Source organism: Furipterus horrens, unplaced genomic scaffold (assembly GCF_987537825.1).
Source record: "Furipterus horrens unplaced genomic scaffold, mFurHor1.1.pri manual_scaffold_1, whole genome shotgun sequence".
Lineage (NCBI taxonomy): Eukaryota > Metazoa > Chordata > Mammalia > Chiroptera > Furipteridae > Furipterus > Furipterus horrens.
This window is the reverse complement of record NW_028327171.1, coordinates 119,472,172-119,492,291: the sequence shown is the minus strand read 5'-3', so window position 1 is coordinate 119,492,291 and position 20,120 is coordinate 119,472,172. Positions and strand designations below refer to the sequence as shown.

At 39.8% G+C, this 20,120-nt stretch overlaps 1 long non-coding RNA gene across 1 annotated transcript; it reads right to left on the bottom strand.

Moving 5' to 3' along the window:
* Positions 1-277: 277 nt before the first annotated feature.
* Positions 278-19,368, bottom strand: LOC150021827 (uncharacterized). Its single transcript, XR_016509076.1, has 4 exons — positions 19,320-19,368; positions 10,429-10,583; positions 6,087-6,248; positions 278-404 (listed from the first exon to the last, which is right to left on the bottom strand). It is a non-coding gene; the product is annotated as an uncharacterized LOC150021827 (long non-coding RNA).
* Positions 19,369-20,120: the final 752 nt, after the last annotated feature.

Sequence of the window (20,120 nt, the reverse complement as noted above, 5' to 3'; positions counted from 1 at the left end):
TCATCCATGATCCTGAGCATTAGAGCAGAAATGACAGTGGGCAGTGTCTAGGCAGTTGGAGCAATGTGGCTACAATGCCCCTACAATGTCAGGGTGGTGTGGGAAAATTGAAGCAGAATTCCTGAGCTGGGAGGGGGAGGGATGTGGGTAGGAGCGTGGCTGACAGACCAGAAAGGGTCTTGTAGTAGATATACGGGCAGAACAGAAGACCAAAGTGAGGCCATGCATATTTTCCAACAAATATCTTGGGACAGAGGCCAAAGCCCAAAGCTCAGAAATAATAAAATGGCTCTGCCTCAAAACTTAGAGAGGAGTGAGGACTGAAGACTGCAAACCAGATTCACACTTCCATTCTCAACGCGACCCCTCATGCCCAGGTCGTAAAATCAGACATGTATTCCAACCTGAGTGATAGAAAAGGAAACGGGTTGGGTGAGTTTGAATTGCTTTAATTGGTAAACAAACTTCATCTTAATGAGGCAAGATTATTTTATTATAAACCTTCCTGTGGAATTAGAAGCCTGACAGTAAAGTCACCTTGAGTTATAGATGAAAAAAACTTACACCTTTATGCACAGGACTATATGAGACTGTATGCCCTGGCTGGTTTAGCTCAGTGGATTGAGCGTCGGCCTGCGAGCTAAGTGTCGCTGGTTCGATCTTCCAGTCAGGGTACATCAGAGAAGGAAAACTCTTGACTCCAAAAAACCTCCGCTGCCTTGCGGCATACCTCTTCAGGGGAAAGGCTAAGGGAGTAAACCCCGACAGAAAATCCGGAGCCGGAGTCCCTAAGGCGGTTTGACGTTGTAGTCAACACCGGCAACTCCTGCGGCGCACCTGAACCCAAGCTGTATTGACTCCGTCTTTCCCTTGGATCCTTCAGCTGCGAAGAGAGGGGGGGTCTGCTGCATGGGCAACAGCAGACCCTCCATATTACCCTGCCCAGGCTCTGTAGCTTCAGCGTCATCGCAAGATGTCGATTCAACACGGGAGGAGACAGATACTACCATGTCACTCCCGAGTCGGACTGCACAGCCATTCTCGGCGGTGCAGATAGACTCTTAAGAAGCTACACCATCGTCTCTCGAGACGGACGGCTGCCGACGATATGAGACTGTATGCTTTGTTGGACGGCCATCTATCTGTTGAAACATTTGTTGAGTGATATTAAGTTCTGGGCCACATATTAGGAACAAAGTGAGTAAGTGAGGTTAGTAAGTGAATGGATAGTCAATGTAAAAAGTGTTAGAGGCAAGTCTCTGCAAGGTGATAGGGAAGTTAAGATAAGGTGTGCCTAACTCTATAGGGATGTGACATGGCACAGTGGAAGGAGAAGAGGAGCCGGTCAGGGAATACATCGTAAAGAAGTCACTACATGAGTTGGAAATTTAAGGATGAGATGATATGGATGCTTGCTGGAGAAAGGTGAGCAGATGGGGAGAGTATTCTAGGCAAAGAAACAATGTGCACAAAAGCAAAATCATGACAACTTGGAAAATGCCGTGCACAGGGTATCATGGTGACCGAGAGGACAGGACGGACTCCAGAGACGCTTAGGAAGTAGACTAGACTAGGCACAGTGATTCACTGACTGCACATGTAGCATTTGGGAGAAGTTGTCAGCATGACTTTGGATTCGGGGTTTGAGAGTCTGAATGAGTGGTGGCCCTATTCGCAAGACAAGGACAATAAAGAGAAGTCATTTTGTAATGAGAGGGTGAAGTTGATGAGTTCCATTTTTAGACTTGCCACATTTGAGGTTCCCATGATGCACATGAGTTAAAGTATCTGGGAGGTAGTCAGAAGTACTGGCATAGAGCTTAGGGGAGAGGTCATCACCACACTATAAATGTGAGATTTACCAGTGGGTGAGTAGTTGAAACTTTGGGGAAAGATAAGTTTGCTCAAGAAGAATGCATAAAGAACAGACAATGATCCAAGTGAAATCCTGGAGGAAAAAAAAAAGACAAACAAAAATCTTGAGGGGGTGAGCAGACCATGCTGAGAAGAATGAGAAAGAGTGGCTTGAAAGGGAGGGGAGGATTAGAGCTATGGGAGAAGTGAGGCTGACAGAGAAGGGAGTAATCAAGTGTGTCAATGGCAGCACAGGGGACAAGTGGATAATGATCAGAATATCACTGGATTTATCAGAAGGCATCATGCCCTCAGACAGAACAGTTTCAAACAACTAGTGGGAGTGAAAGTCAAAGACATGGGTTGTAGACTAACTGGGAAATGAGGAAGTAGAGGCTGCATGACTGAACAGTGAGAGAGGAGGAGGTTGTAGATTATAAATAGCAAGTGGAGTAGGGCAAAGCTGCATAACTGACCAAACAAGTTAACAAGGAAACAGAATACGCAGAACTCACCGCTCTGTGAAATCTAATTCTCCACTAGTGGCTGACCTGGGCATCTATTTCTAAAGGAGTTAACTCCAGATGCCAAACTTTGAGAATATGGCCTTTTTGTCATTATCATTCACTGACATTCTGGAGTTATGGATGTTTTGTTGTAATATATTTACATCTGATTTTATCAATGTCTACAAATACCCCATATCTTTAAAAATAGTGGAGAAATCGAGATGTATAAATTCATCAACATCAAAACATATGGTTCAAAAGCATTTTCCAAAGACTCAGTAAATTCTGAATTGATGACATCTAATCCTGTTTCATATTATTTTCTGAATACATACTAAATATAAGTCAATTTACCCAAATTATCCTCTAAAATGCAGATAATTTTCAAAATGATTAAACAGATAATTTTATAATCTTATGCTCTAGGTTGAGAAGGTTATATATATTGTCATGTTCTGTGGGTATTTACTGTAGTCTCAAATCCTGTCATAGTAAATATTTTCAAGGCATTTGTCATATCATATTAGTAATAGTTAATTATCAAAAAAGCTGACCTTCTGCAAACACAATCAAGATATAGGATTTATGTTCAATCAATAACCTTAGTGCTGGCCAGTTGGCCTTCGTTGGGAGACAGCTACGTCTAATTTGCCTTTTTCATACCTGGGTAATCAAACAAATACGAAGAAACCTGTATTGATTTCCTTTTGTGTAGCCTAATACAGAAAGTGGTCAAAACAATGAACTCAAATTAAAATATTATGGTAGAGAAAATTTTGGTTCTATACCTTCTTTGCTTATTCTGACACACCTCAAAAATAAAATCACTAAAGTAACTCCAAGATCTTATCATCAATTAGTAACTTTTGGCAATATACCAACCAGTTAAAGGTTAGTTCATATAAAGACAGATCATGTGATATTTGTTCCAATGTACTTAGTCATCCAGGGCTTGATTCCTACTGGGGTATCCCTTTGGGGTGCAGGGAACTTTCACAACAGAAGAGTTCATCAAACTCAAGCTCTACAACAAAACCATTCCAAATGTCTCTAACTAGGTATGAGTAGGAGACAACTTGAAAGTTATTAAGGATAATTAACTACATTAAATAAGGATAATTTACTATTAAACAGATGAAGGTTCTTGAACCTTATAATAGAGAGTTTGTCCCTTTTTTATGAGCTGGATTTGTGAGTTGTACAACCATTGGCCAGCCTTACCTATGGGAAGAGAGCATACATTACTAGAAGAACAACCTACCACCACACCCAACTATTAGCCCATGTGGAAACTCAATTAATACTTGTTCAACAAAATAAATGATTTCATTAATAGTACTACTTCCAGTGAATTCTAAGCCAGATTAGACATACTCAATTCTGATTCAGCAGATTCTGAAACTGTTACAAGATGTTTTTTTAGGGAGCCATAGCATCCTATATACTACCAAGTTCACTTGGTGTAGTGAAAAGGATGTGAACTAGAAGAAGAAAAACCCAGATGGTATCCCAGGTCACCACTCAACCTGCATCAGTGCAAGTGACTTGCTCACACCTTCTACGGCTTTTTTTTTCCTCTTGTGAAACTGGTATGATAACTGCCATTACCAGATATGACTGGGTGTCAGATGAGACTGAGTCACAGCCAGTTAAGGTTTAAAATGCCATTAGAAACCAGAGTCAAGATAAAAAAAAAATAAAGAAGTTAAAGCTCTAAGAGATTAAAGCCTTGCTCAAGATCAAAGAGTAGATAGCTGAAAAGTTGAATTCAACACTATTCATGATAAAGAGACTGTTACATTTATAGAGGAATTACCTTATCAACAAGTGTTTTTTTAAAAAAGAAATAATATTTTTAAGTGATGGTAGTGATAAATTACATTGTCAGTGGGAAGTATCTCTCATTCAGGGGCCCTAGAGATCATCTAATCAAATACTCAACTTTTACAGGTAAGAACCTGAAACTAGTAAAGTTGAATGAAAAATGAGGTCCCCTTTTTCTATAAAAAAATACCATCTTATATGTAAAAGTACTTTAAAAGGGGGATAAAAGGCTCTAAATGTTAAGTGTTTGAGATGAAAGTTTAGACAATTAATGATTGTGCATAGGCTTTGAAAGACTCAGTGTTTCTGGACTCACTGTTTCTGGGACTGTGCGGCCTGATGGACACCATGTGGTCATCTGTCTGTTTAAATTGTGGTTTTGGTGGCAGGGGAATGGAGGGATGAAACAGTATTTGTTTTCTGCCTTGATCTGAGCGGTCAGTAGTCAAGACTGGTTAAGGGAATGGGTTAGCATTTGAAGTGGAAAAGGACTTTTTTTCATGAACTTCTGAGATGTAGGGCAAGAGTACTGCCATTGTGGGTGCAGATGTCTAAGTGTGACACTGAGAATTATACTTTGGGCATATCATGATCTGCACTATACACATAAGCTGGTGTGATCCAAGACAGCTGAATTACATATCAGTGGTAATAAAACTATAGGTGTACTCTAAATTAGGGAATGCAATGAAGCTTATAGCTTGGGGTCATTTTCCAAACCATTTATAACTTAAGCACATTTAATCTCTGTGCTGTTGCTAAATTAATAATGCTTAAACAGAATTTTGTGTAGCCTCACTTTCAAAACCCTTAGTGTCCCTTCTCTATGCATATAAAATAAACTCTTTTGGCCTCTGTCTGCTGCTCTCCCCCAGTGTAGTGTCCAAGAAGAGGCAATAAAATAAAATGTTCTGGTGGGAATCAGCACACTGGACCTAGGGTCTAATCCTGGCTTCACCGTTTACTGACTGTGCAACGTTGAGCCTGTCCAAGCCTCATGCTTAACTGAAACAATACAGGTCAGATCAAGGCTCTGTGGGATGCTCAGTCCAGAAATGTCAAGGATGACACTTCAAATGCAGACATCTGAAGTGTGATGAGAACAATAATCATGAAGAAAAGGAGAAGGCCCTGCGCTTTCCTGCCTTCTGTGCCTTTGCACATGAATTTCCAGTGACAGGAAATGCCCTTTCTTTCTAGTTTTAGGACCTTACAAAGTTATAAAGACACAACTTACAGTCTACCTACTAGAGTCTAGCACAAAACCTCGGAATAATACTTCTTTGTCACAATAATAATAATTTATAAGTATACCTCTTTTTCTGGAAGAAGAGATACCATTGCCCATCCCGTTAAAATGATAACTGATATTTGGACTTGTGCCTATTCTTCCAATAACCCAAGATAAGTAAAAAATGTAAAGTAGCATGGTGTGTGTGTGTGTGTGTGTGTAAGGGAAATGGCCCAGAACTCTTCAGGCAGACTGCTTAGACTCATACTGTGTCCTTTAAAATTCTAGAACCTTTGTTCTGTGGAGAAAGCCAATTTTCCCCTCAAGTAATGTTTTCCCACACAATTAGAGACAAAAATAATTAGAGGAAGCTCTGTTCAGAGAGGAGGGGAAATACGTGAAAAAATTATTCAATTTCTGTTCTATGGTAGGAAGAACTAAATCACTATACCATTCCAAACCCATCAAAGAAAATAAAAACTTTGAAGTCCCACTTCGTGTCGTTTAAATACCAGCCAATTACTCATATGATACAATTGCATCTCACATAAACAAGACCTCTTTTCAGTATGTAGAAAAAGTGATTATTTTCCTTGATACAAATATCAGATTTGATCTGAAGACAATTTACTTTTCTTTTGATGTCTGCATGTTCATATGAAACTTACAGTGCCAAGGTCAACGATGAAGCAGTCCCCCTTGTTGAAACTGTGCCAGCTCAGGGGAACTTCTATGGCCCTGACCACTCTCCGACCCTTCACGTGCAGGAGCCTCCGGGCAGTCAGGTCATTGGTGATAACATGATTGAGTCCAGATGCTACACCTCCAACCTGATCATGGTAGGGGACAGAAAAAAACAAAACCTGTGACGCTTCTAACCAGACACAGTCATGTATAAAAGCAAAGGTAGTTGTGCCCAAATGGTCTGTCAAGCCAAGAAAAAAGCCACCTCAGTGCATGTGAAAAATTAAATAGGAAGAAGAGAATGCCTTGGCAAATCAACAGGCTTTTCAAAAATAAAAAATTAGGTTCTTTGTCCTTCCTATCCCAACATTCAATTTAATAACTGCAAATATTTGCTGAGAAGTGTCAGCATATAAAACCTGGTACATAAACAAAAAGAAGTCGTAGTTCTTGTCTTTTGGGAACTAATTATTCTCAAGTCATAGAGCGCAAAGGTAGACAAGGATTTCAAGGAAAAAGGCAACAGGAGGTTGGAGGAGCCAGAGGTAACAAGCACGGATGAGGAGCACCCAGGGAATGAGGCCCCTCAGAGTGCCCACCGTCACAGCGTTAGGACACAGAAGGGAGTTAAGTGCTGGCCAGATAATGGGCTGCTTCTATTTATGGTGCTTGTTTTTACATTTTAAAGAATCACCTGTCTTATTTATCTATTCTTCGGTAGAAAGAGTTTACTAAATATGCCAGTGCAAGGTATTTATAGTCTACATAAGGAGAGATGAAGATCTTGGTTGCACATCCCCAACCCAAAACAAAATAAAATAAAATACAACCACACTGAATTAAGAAATGCTGAAAAAGATACTAACTGCATCAAGTACATCTTCTTGCATTATTTGAAATCAGCTTTTATCATTTTTTCCTGTTAGAAACAATAAACTTATTTTCACAATTAATTATGAGGTAATGTACATAATAAAGATTCAGTATAAATAAATGTATTATTTATTGATCAGAAGTCTTCTATGATGTGGTAAAAAAATTAGCAGTATAAGAAACCTATAAAATAATCCAACTTTTAAATTTATTATATAAACATATACAGAGAATCAAAAAAAAAAAAAAGGTTTAGCTGCATATATAATCCTTAACACATTCTTTATATTTCCATTGACTTTAAATTTTTCCCATTCTCCAGGAAAAGGCCCTCATGAATAGAACAATTTTGTTAGTATGGGCTAGATGACTTCAGGACAATTATAACCAAAAATTTTAAGAAATATATAATAATTTTCCATTTTATAATTGTACAAAGATTGCCATATTTTTTGACTAAACAATTATATAATAAAAATGCATATAAGTTATCATCATATATACACTGTTCTTAGCCATTTCCATTTTTTTCAATAAGTACATTGTGATCTAATGAAAAGTAGTATAAGAACAGTGTAATCTGAAAGAGTTATAAACCATAGACTAGACTGAGTATGCATATACAACATTTAGGTTAATTTCATATAGTGAACCAACAGAACTTTTAACAGTACCTGAAAAACTAATTTTGTCTCTTTTATGCCAAAAATGCAAAAAAGAAAAACTAAGTTTGATACATGTCTGTATCAGATAGTAAGTAGTTCTTTTAATATTGTTTGAATCAACCCTAGAAACTCCCTGCCTCTATCTACTCCACAGAATGAAAACAAGGTGGGCGTTTACCTTCAACAAGTTCCTCTAAACCTGTGACACGAAAACTACACTTTTCCTGGTTGACAGATGTCAGATGGCTGCCAAGGGCTGGGTCTCCTTGAGTGTGGAAAAGCTGTGATTAACTGGAGATTGAACATGAGGGAGCAGTGGTAGGTAATAGTCCTCTATCATCCCTCTCAACTCCTGAAATGCCTCACAGAGGAAAAACCTCAGGTCAATGAAATGATAGGAGAAGATGGTCTTAATGTTTCTGCCTGAATCTTTACATCACATATGACAACTACATATGGTTGTTGCTGACTTAGTAAGGGTAGGCTTGGCCAAGTTTTCTTCTATTTCAAATAGACACAAAAAAATTGTCCTGACATTTTAACCATTTCTTTACGTTGAGAGCGTCCCAGTATAATGATTACCAGCTTAGGTACAGGAGTCAGTTGGCCACCCGCTCACATACTAGCTATTAGGCCTCGGCAAAGCTACAGTCTCTCTAAGCTTCCCTTTACTTATTTTAATAGGATGATGACAGAAACTGCACCACACAGCTGTTGTTTAGATCAAATGAGATGATGTTCACGGCATGCTTAGCGCAATCCTATAAGCGTGGAATTAAGTATAACAATCTTTGCTATGCTGGGTGGTAAATTATCTTTGCTTCTACATTTCCTATCAAGTATTGTTGCAACTGCAACACCTCATCTGCTCAAGGTCACTAATGATAAGATAGTGAACTGATTTTTGTTGCTGATAAATTTGACCTCCATTTGCAAATATCCTCTTTCTTAAAAAATGCTGATTCACCGTGGCTTTAATGTTGATAATTAGAAAATAATTATCCAATAACTATAAAATTACTTTTATCATATCCAATTTTAAATATGTATTCAGAAGTTTGATTTCAGAGGTCTTGCAAATAGCCATAAGGATTACTAATAACGTAACTTCCTATTGATTGAGAATGCGCTATACAGTTATTTTATTATTTAAGTCAATCCTTAACCCTTATGACACTTATATGAAGAACCTGTTGTTATACTCACTGCACATTTGAGAAAACTGAGCACAGAAAGCTTGACCTGAGGCAAACCAGTAATTATGTGGAAGAAAGGGGTCCATAACCAGTCTGATGACATAGCACATGCTTCTAGTAACCGTAACACCCAGCTTTTTCAAAATGTTGGGTTCACTGACACAGAGGAGGTTTTACAATCATGTGACATAAACTGTAGGAATTCATGTAAATTAAATAAAATGAGAGGTAATAGTTCCATATTTAGGTTGACTGATATCCTAGAGTGGAAAAATGATTCCAAGAGATAGGAGAACTTGATAGTATTTTGTCCTTATCTCAATGGCATCACAAAATATTCAACTAAGTCTCTAACCAAGTAAGAGTAAAAATAAACCCTGGCACTGTAGTAGGCAAATTTAGTGTATATTCAGAATTCTAGTTCAGCTCTGAGGTCTTAGGTCTTCACTAGGCTAACATGCTTGAAGGGGCAGTGCTAGGCTCTGCAGAATACCTATTGAAGCATGTTTGATTTTGAAAAGGAGTGTTTCTAAAATGTTAGTCTAGGAAGGGTATTCCTCAGTCTTTATCTGAACCCTCCAGGGACAGAGGGGTGGTGAAGGATGGCCAGTCTGCAAAGGTCACTGAGAGAGTTCCCCCACAAAGCTATCTTTTACTGAAAATTGACTTACAGGGGCAGAACTACTTAACACTTTGTTTTTTTCTTTAATTTTTAAAAATAAAGCCAAATACACATAAGCTCTGTGTGTTCATGCCGGTGTATGTGCATCTGAATTTATGAGGCTGAACCACACATAATCAACTCAATGGTTTCATTTGTATCATTTCCAACATCAAACCACACTATATGGGAAATGTGTGCATAGTTCTTTGTATTAACGGAAGTTATAACTGTTATAAATACTATATTAAGATATTCTGGAACAACTGAGATTCCCACATCATGGATTATTTGCAGCAAAGTCAGCGATTCTTCAGAATATCAAAAACAAAAACTGTTGATACCCAATTTATCAATTTTAATGATTGAAGTAATTTTACTTCAATAATTATTTGTGACAACATAGCTGAAGGCTCTTAACGTTCTTAAAAGTCAACATATTAAATGTAATCAAAGCTCACATATTGCCACTACACATTTCACAAACATTTATTGAGCACTTACTATGTGTCCAGCAGGTACTGGTGACATATCAGTGAACAAAACAGATTAAAACAAAAAAAAACCCAAAAACTCTGCCCTCACCCTGACCAGTGGGGCTCAGTTGGTTGGACATCATCCTGCGAACCAAAAGGTCACAGGTTCAATTCCTGGGCAGGGAACACGCCTAGGTTTTGGGTTCAGTCACCACTTGGGGTGCCTACAAGAGACAACTGATCAATATTTCTCTTGCAAATCAATGTTTCTCTTTCCTCCCTCCCTCCCTTCTCTCTTTAAAATAAATAAACAAATAAGTAAGCACATCCTTGGGTGAGGAGAAATAAAAAATTTAAAAAGAAAGAATCAGTTAAAAAAATATTGTACTTTTATTCTAATGAAGACAGAAAGAGAAAGGTGGTCATAACAAAAACTGTTTGAGAGAACTGCTTACCCTGTATTTCAAACCTCCTTTGAAATAGCCAACAAAATCAGTAGACTCATATCCTTGAAGTTCTCTATTCTGCACTGGTTTGCCGCCCAAGTAGTCATCCAGCTGCACAGTAAAGATGGCGGCTGCGGTGCTTTCATCCTGAGAACACTCCCGTCCTGAAACAGCAAATGAAGGCACCTCATTTGTCAAGCATGGAAAAGGAGTGTGGCAGAACTTCTGATATTTAAAACCTCAGAAAAAATTATTGAATTATGTATCTGTGGAACAACTCATCTTCAATGAACAATCTTTTAATAGAAATGGTGTAATATTAAATATTACGTTGCTAACAACAAAAATAATTTTGTTCCTGCTTTCCAATTCTTTTTAAAACAAAAACAAAACACCACTGTCCAAATACGTTCAGGAAGATATAACAGTGTATTCTAGTAGGATTCAGAATCATTCAATCAATAAGATCAGGCTTTAAAAATATTTCTTTTCATGGTTTATGTTATTACAGTTGTCCCAATTTTTCCTCCTTGCCCTCCTCCCTCCAGCATCCCTCTTCCCTCAGTCAGTCCCCACACCGTTGTTCATATCATGGGCAAAGCGTATATGCGTCTCCTTTTTGTCTAGTCCCTTCACCTTCTTTCAACCAGTCCCCAATCTCCCTCGCCCCTCTTACAGCTATCAGTCTGTTCTTTGTTTTTGAGCCTCTGATTCAATTTTGCTCATTAGTTTATTTTGTTCCTTATATTGTGTTCCAGTTATAAGTGAAATCATATGGTATTTGTCTTTCATTGCCTGACTTACTTCACTTAGCACAATAAAACTGTTTTAGCCTTTATTAGCATCAATATTTAGGTATCTGATGTCAATATGTTAGTATTTGTAAGAAATATGCACATGATAGGCCATAGTTAAACAACTTTGGAAAAGAAAATGGCTGTTAGAATGGGAAATGAACACAATTTGACCTTACCCTCATTGAGTCCCATTGTCCCAACTTTATTATCTTAATGGCATAATATCCTCTGAAGGAAAAGGAAGAGGAAAAAAACTAGCATGCTCACACCTATTGAATGTTTATGTACTATTATCCCAGGAATTAAACACACAATTAATTTTTTAAATTGTTATACAGATCCCATCCAGGTAACCTAACTAAGGTAGAAACACCAATTCTTAAGAACCAGCATCTTCAGCGTGCAAAAAAATAAGAGCCAGGATAGCACCGAGGGGAACTCAAATTTTATAAGACACTTCAAAAGCCTTACTACATCTGGAAGTCATAAATGATTGCAGAAACAGTAATAGCTAACATTTATTCATTTATAATATCTTGGCTATAGGCCAGACATTGTGTTAGTGTTTTCCATGGATGATCTCATTTAATCTTTAAGCAACCCCATGCAGCAGAAACTATGTTCTACCTTGTTACAACAGTGGAATTGGAGGCTTCCCTAAGATCATAAAGTTGACCTTTGGAAGAGCACCATGCAGAACTACTTATCTGTGCTCTGAAGTACAGGCTCTTAGAAACTACAATACTAGATTCTTCTTGTGTATACTCAGACTCTCATTAGCAGTTAAAATTTTGTGGTAATAGGGATACGTTATTTTCCTTCATGAACAAGTTACGCATAAAAGTAAGAAGCTGTAACAATACTATATGAGGTCAGTCCAGAAAAAGTCAAGCCATTGTTAACATAATGAGAATGGTTTGTTGGACATCAACGTAACCTGGCAGCCAGAGACTGGACTGGAACACGCATGCATGAAAAATGATGACTTTACTGTACTAGTCAGTGGGGGTGGTAGACACCATTGAGTGAGCATGTGTACTGTGTGGCTGTCACATTCAAAATGGCTGAGCGAGTAAAGCAGTGAATCTTCATCAAATTCTGCATTAAGCTTGAACATTCCTCTGCAGAAACTATCTGGATGATTCAGAAGGCCGCAGCTGTGGGCAACTGGTGAATGGCAGTTTCATCACAACAATGCACCCGCTCATGCATTACTTCTTTTGCAGAGTTTTTGGGTGAAACATCAAATCACCCAAGTGACTCAGCCCCACTACAGCTCAGCTTTGGTGCCCTGTGACTTCTGGTTTTTCCCAAAACTAAAATCACCTTTGAAAAGGAAGAGCTTTCAGACCATTGTTGAGATTCAAGAAAATATGATGAGCCAGCTGTTGGCGATTGGGAGAACTCTGTGAAGTCCCAAGGTGCCTACGTTGAAGGGGACTGAGGCATCACTGTCTTATGTACAATGTTTCTTGTATCTTGTATCATCGTCAATAAATGTCTGTTTTTCATATTACATGGCTGGATACTTTCTAGACAGAACTTGTAGTTCACCTGAAACCCCAGTTAAGAACATTCCCCAATGTTGAAGACAGGAAATCAGTCAGCCAAATTGAAGGAAGAATTTGATTTCTTTAAAATTCTTCTTACTCTCAAAGGGAGCCTGTGTAGCAAGAATCTTCTTAGTAAAATATTCAGTAGCTAGAAGAGCATTCGACATGATATATATATATATATATATATATATATATATATATATATATATATATATATATATATAGTGAACTTGATGTGGTCAAAGGAAATTGTGTAACACACTTAAGAAAACACACATGCAATTCTGAAGTCCAAAAGGACTCCAGTGTCATTCTTAAGCCTACTTTCCCAGCCATAAATGAGAATGCTAATAAAGGTACAATTGTATAGTGATGCTTTAAAAGGAAAACTAAAATCAAAATTAATATCAAGCTATTAAGGATATGTATGATAAAAACACTCTTATTTGAGTACAAGTTGAAACCCAAGTCTCTTTAGGTAAATGGATATACAGTACAATTAATGAATGGACTTGTAGTAAATTAATTAAATTACACTGTCACTTGTTGGTGTTTATGTACTGTGCTAGGCCAGGAAATATCATTATGAATAAGCCAGAGTCATTGCTTTAAAGAGGTTGAAAGTCATTAATGAAGCTAATAGCAGTCTTTGAATATGAAAACCAGAACCAAATTTAACTGCATCATGATGAAATCCTAGCAAGTACTCAGAAACTTAAGAACTTCACTTCATTTATTTTCCCTATACTAATTTTACTGGTTATGTTGTTTGGTGTTTTGTTTTTTTTAATATTATGTTACATTATCGTATATGTATAAAAGAACAAAACTCTTACCAAGTTAGGAAAACAGGGTAACATCCTCAACTTGATAATTTTTTTCAAGCTAATATAATTCTTAACAGTGAAAGACTGAATGCCTTCCCCTAAGACTGGGACCACGGCAAATCTGCCTACTCATTAATCTTACTCAACATTAGGCAAGAAGTTCTATCCACTGCAAGGAGGTAGAAAGAGAAAAGCATACAGACTGGAAAGAAAGAAATAAATGTTTTTATTTGAAATGAGAGGATCATCTACAAAGGAAATTTTAAGAAATTTACAAAATAAAGAAACTTTTTTAAATACCTCCCAAAATAAGTGTATTCAGCAAGATAAAAATTAATTTTTAAAAAAGGCAGTCTCTTTTTTTTTATGTAGAAACAATGAATGTGAAAAACTTGAAATAAAAAGCACCACACCATTTATGATCACTCCAAAAAGCTAGGGTATATATTTAACAAAATTGGTACATGATCTATATGCTAAAAGTTACAAAATGGTGATGAAAAGAATCAAAGACCATAATAAATATAAAAACATAGTGTCATGGACTATAAGACTCAATATAATAAAGATGTCAGTTTTCCCCAAATTGATCTGTAGGCGTAATGCTATTCCTAGCAAAATCACAGCAAGGTTTATTATAAATTATATGAGTTTATTATAAAACTTATATGAAAAGGCGCAGGCCCTAGAATAGCAAAAACAACCTTGACAAAGAAAACTAAGCTAGGAAAAAGAACTCTCTCTGATATGAATGGCCACTATACAGCTACAGTACTTAAGACGGCGGTATTGGTGGAAAGACAGACACACAGATGGGTGGACCTCTTTTCCCCCAGTGGTAACACTTTGTAAAACTCTAACATAGTGACCCCTGCGCCTTTCATGGTGGAGCGGCCTCCTGCCGTGTCCTCTGTAAATGGGCTCGGTGGACTAGCACCCACTTCCCGCCACCCATGGTCATGCCGAGGCGCCTGAAGGGTTGCGGCTGAGGTTTCCACCAGCCCACAAGCAAGACCATGGCAGCCTTCCCTCCTGCGGCTCGCTTGTGCCACCCACGACAACCACCGGCGTCGCCTGGGTTCTGCTTTCCGGGACAGCCTCAGCGGAAGTCCCGAGTACCAGGGGAAAGCCACCCTCCACCAGCCCGGGCCCCCCAAGGCCGAGCTGGGTAACTGGTGGGCGAGTTTCTTTTTCAGGAAGTCTACTCTCCCATTCGAGGCCACAGTGTTGGAATCCCCAGAGCACTTGTAAGGCCTCCAGCGGCGTGACAACCTGTAACCTGGCTCAGGAAGCCACAAGGAAGCAGGCTGGTGACCAGCCTTGCAAAGCAACATCACGTCCCTAACCTGCGTGGCCACCACCAGCCACCTGACTTCTAGAGGCACTAGGCTCTTTGAGCCCCTCTACTCCCACGTCCTCCACTTTCCCCTCTCCCCCTCCTCACCCACCCACAGACTAGGCAGGGTGCAGTAAGCAGAAGAAGTTCGTCCTTTATATCAAAACAGCAAAACACCAAAAAGGAAGTTGGAAGAGCCCAGTTCTTTACTACTCAAGACACACGTAAGCCTTCATGGCATCCCATGACCATGTGCCTTGCACCAAGTGGAAAATAAATGACACACAGCCAGAAAAAAACAAAAACAAAAAATCCCCTCCAGTATAGTTTAGTATATCACAGCATACTAATGTGTAAGCATAAAAGTATAGTCGTCGTCGGCAGCCGTCCGTCTCGAGAGACGATGGTGTAGCTTCTTAAGAGTCTACCTGCACCGCCGAGAATGGCTGTGCAGTCAGACTCGGGAGTGACATGGTAGTATCTGTCTCCTCCCGTGTTGAATCGACATCTTGCGATGACGCTGAAGCTACAGAGCCTGGGCAGGGTAATATGGAGGGTCTGCTGTTGCCCATGCAGCAGACCCCCCCCTCTCTTCGCAGCTGAAGGATCCAAGGGAAAGACGGAGTCAATACAGCTTGGCTTCAGGTGCGCCGCAGGAGTTGCCGGTGTTGACTACAACGTCAAACCGCCTTAGGGACTCCGGCTCCGGATTTTCTGTTGGGGTTTACTCCCTTAGCCTTTCCCCTGAAGAGGTATGCCGCAAGGCAGCGGAGGTTTTTTGGAGTCAGAGTTTTCCTTCTCTGATAAAAGTATAGTACAGCACAGAATACCACAATCAGGATTTGACAGTGATACAAGGCACTTATCTTTTTCATATTCCCCCGGCTTTACCTGTACTCACCTGTGTGTTTGTATATTTAACTCTATTGTATATAATTTTATCACATGTGTGTATCGATCACCACAGTCAAAATATTGTATAATTCCATTAACAAAAAATCTCTTATGTTGCCCTTTTATAACCATACCCACCTCCCTCCTACATCACCCTGACCCCGCCTCATCCCTAACCTCTGGTAACAACAAATCTAAAATTTTGTCATTTCAAAAATGGTATGTAAATAAAAGCATATTGTTTGGAACATTTTGGCATTAGTTTTTCTTATTCGGCATATTGCCTGAGCATTTATCTGAGTTGCCGTGTGTATCAAAAATGTGTTCCTTTTTCTTGTTGAGTTCTACTCCTGGTTATTGAGGTGCTACAGCTTGTTTAACCGGTCACCTTTTCAAGGATCATGGAGCTGATTCAAGTTCTGATCTATTCAAATAAAGCTGCTGTAGATACTCATATATAAGTTCTTAAATGAATATAAAAATTCTCATTTCTCTGGAAAAATGTCCACAAATGCAATTGCTGGGTCATATGGTAACTAACTGCATGTTTAGTTTTGTAAGAAACTGCCAAATTCTTTTCCATAATACTCATAGCCCTCATTTTATATGCCCCCACCACGCAATAAGGAAAATTCAGTTTCTCAGCATCCTCTCCAGCCCTTGTATAAGTTCCTTGTATTGTATGTTATATAATGTAATCCAATTCTTTGCATTGCCAGTGCCTAGAGCACAGCACAGGCTAGTTATACTGTAAATGTTTGTTGCTCTCAAATATATTTATGTAAAGTTTAAAACTGGCAATGAGAAATGGTGAGGGTGGGTGTTGTATCATAGTTCTGAGATGTGACAGTCAGTCCCTTCACCATCTAGCCCTGCTTATAGACATGGTGTAAGTAACCAGAAGCAGAAGGTAGATGCATTTAAACCACTAGGTACAAAGCTGAAATGTTTAGGAAGGACCCATGCAACATTCAGTCTCATGCAACAAATTCTTTTCAAATTAAAAAAAAAAAAAGACATAATCTGAGATATGCAAGGGTATTATAGAAAGACATTGAGGGAGAGACAAGGAAAGATGATTCTCTATTCTCCTATTTTATGTCCCACTTCTTCCTTTTCCCCCTTTTCCCTCTTACATGGCCTGTTTCTTTGTTTCTCACCTGTGCACTCTTTTCACCCAGTCTGACCTTAACTTCACTCTCTTTCATCTTCCTTCCAGCTGATTTCCTGTGTCAAACTTTCTTTTTCCTTGAACTTTCAGCTCTTCCTCTAGGAACTTTCACTCACTCTCTTTTATTAATCCTCATGAATTCATCTGAATTTAGGTCTCAGAGTGAAATATTCTGGATGACATCCAGCTTGCTTCAGGGGACAGATGTAGGAGGAGCGCTGAACAATTTAATCTTAAGGCCTGTTGGACTATTTTACTCTAAACTTTTCCATGTTCCCCATGATCTTCTCTTGACATAAGATCCCTCCCAATTACCCTTATTTTCCTCTTTTCTCTCAAGGTTTCTTTGCTTCCCCCTATCCACAGACACTGAGTGCCTCTTTTACAGTGATTATCACATTTTATCTGTCTTATGTCATCTTTTGATTTATTGTAACTTTGAGATTATAAATTTTCAGGGAAGCTTCATAAATAATTCATAAGTAAAAATGCCTTATATAATGCTGGGTATACTGAATAATTATTGAAGAAATTAACTTATTAACAATCATTAACTTCAGTTTTAGCAGATCTTTAAGATCATGTTTCTGCCCAAAGCATTTTCTATTACATTTTTTTGAACTTGGTGAGCGCTACGTGAATAATTAAGAGTCAATAATTAATAATGATTCTGTGTAAACCTTAGAAAAACATAATGCTTAAAGACCTTATTAGGATAAGAAAGAACCTCTAGAATTAAAAGTGTATTCAAAGCCCTCTTGCAATCTTCTGACAAAGGCAAACTCAGCTGTTGTCTACAGCGAGATCTGAAATTAATTCACATTTCAGTTCATCAAAATGGCAAATGCAGCGTTTCAGACATGCTCACTCATTCCAAATGCAGGTTCTACATAGGAAGACCAAGGGGAGGACATTATTATTCTATCTGGCATCATTCATTCATGAACATGGTTATATATTAGGGTTTCAGCATTTTGTTTTGTTTTCTTTTTGGTATAAAATAGTGACATTACAATGGGAAACCAAAATGAGCTTCAGCATCCTCAAACAAGCCCAAAATTTTAATATCAAATGCTATAATGAAAACAGCCCTTTCCCCCTCTATGTATGTATTTGTCATTTGGGTATCTGCTCCAAGTGTTGACTGACATTGAGAACAGCACTTCTTAATGTTTTCTACCTTTTCTTTCCTTAAAATTTTCAAGTGTTAGAAGTAAAAATAATGCCTTTTCATGGCTTTCAGGGTCTTCAAAACGTGTATGTGTGTGTGGTTTTCCCATTAGCTCAGGAATAAAATTAAAAGTAAGAAACACAGTCCAAGGGAGGCAAGCCAATTTTAAAAGTCAATGAGGCTCAGATAATCAGCTCGCTGTTAGATGGGGTGTGCCCACTGGCCCAGGATCCCACTGGGAGAGGCTGGACATTCAGGATGTTTACGAGTAAAAGTAGAAGGTGGAAAAAGTAGAACACACAAGGCCCAGTGTCCTCAGTCTGGCATGAGTGCAGCCCAAAATAATTACGGCTGAAGGAGTAGTTTTGTTCCAGAGTGTTCTTGTTCAAATAGATAAATATTACATTTAAAACTAACTATAAAAAAGCAGCTCATTAAAATACATAAATAGGCCATATAAAGCTATTTATTTATATTGACAAAATCTGCATTGTTTCCAGCTTGTAGCCAAGGTGCCCAGCATCCTAAAAAACAGGAATGTTAGCCACACCTGCGAGCAACGTGGTTTAGGTGGGATGCTGACTTAAAGTAGCCAGACATTAATCGCCGCAATTAGTGGAGAAATGCAAGCTCATGCGCCAGAGAAAAGAAAAAGGATTAGTTAACAAACAATAACAACAACAAAACTTCTCCCTAGCTGCAGCGGATGCCCACAAATTTGAAATCATCTTTTCCCTGATAGGAAACTCAGGACGGAACTTGTCCACTGGTGAGCGGGACTTGGCCAGAGCCTAGGTGCGCCGATCAGCAGCTCTGGCAGGGAGTGGGGCTTGGAGCTGGAAGGTGAAAGGAGGAACCAGCTGGAGGAACCAGTCCCAAATCCCGGGAGAGGAACTCCGCAAGGATAAAAGCCAGTGGGATGAAACTGCTCCGGACTTCGCAGCGCCCGGCGTTTGCAAAGCGGACTCTGGCGAGGAGAAAGTGGCCAGCCCCAAAGGCGCGGCCCCGCGGGGGTGCAGCTGGCGCCAGGTCTCCAGGGCAGGCAGCCCCGTTTGCTCTCTTTTCCCCTGGCAGGCAAATCTCAGCTTCCCGTGGCCTCGCCCCTCCCGAACCTGGGCGCGTCCAGGTCCGGCGCCCGCCGCCCTTACCTAGCCAGAAGTGCAGACGGTAGGTGAAGCCCTGGCACGCCCTGGCAGTATACAGCACTAGGTAGGCATCCCCGATGTAGAAGTCGCCGTAAGCGCTCCGGGGTACAGGCACCAGCTCCATCTTCTCGATCCTCCAGACCTGCAGTCCCGCCTTCTTGCCCGCCCGGGCGAACTCCCTGTGGTACAGCTCCTGGGCCATGACTTGGACACGGGATGCTCCGGAGAAGAGGCACAGGACCTGTTGACCTTGACGTCGGATTGAACCAACAGCGTTCGAAAGGACCCTGTTCGCTGAGACTTTATAGGGTTCGCCCTGCGGGGAGGCGTGGCCCCGAAACGGGTGTGGCTAAGTGCCCAGGCTGGAGTTGCTCTCGGGGAGCAGATCCCTTCCTAGCAGGAACGCAGCGCCTACTACCTAACTCCTACGCCCTGCCCCTGGGAAGGAAGAAATCGGAATTTTAAAATCTTGAGATCCGAGGGGGGAGGGGGGAGGGGGGAGGGGGGAAGGGGGAGGGAGAGAAGGGGGGTAAGTAGGGGAAGGGTTTAGTAAAGGAACTAGTATAAATAACCCATGGACATGGACAACGGGGTGGGGATGACTGTGAGAGAAGGGGTGGGCTGGGGGGGGGAGCAGTGGGGGAAAAAGTGGAACAACTGTAACAGAAAAAAAAACAAACTCTAGATTCCTCTAACTAGGGTTGGACCCCCATCCTCCCCCAAATCTCAGTGTGATCAGAAGAAATGTTTCTTAATTTTCAGAAGGCACAGAAATAAAAAAGATTCTTTTCTGAATGACAGACA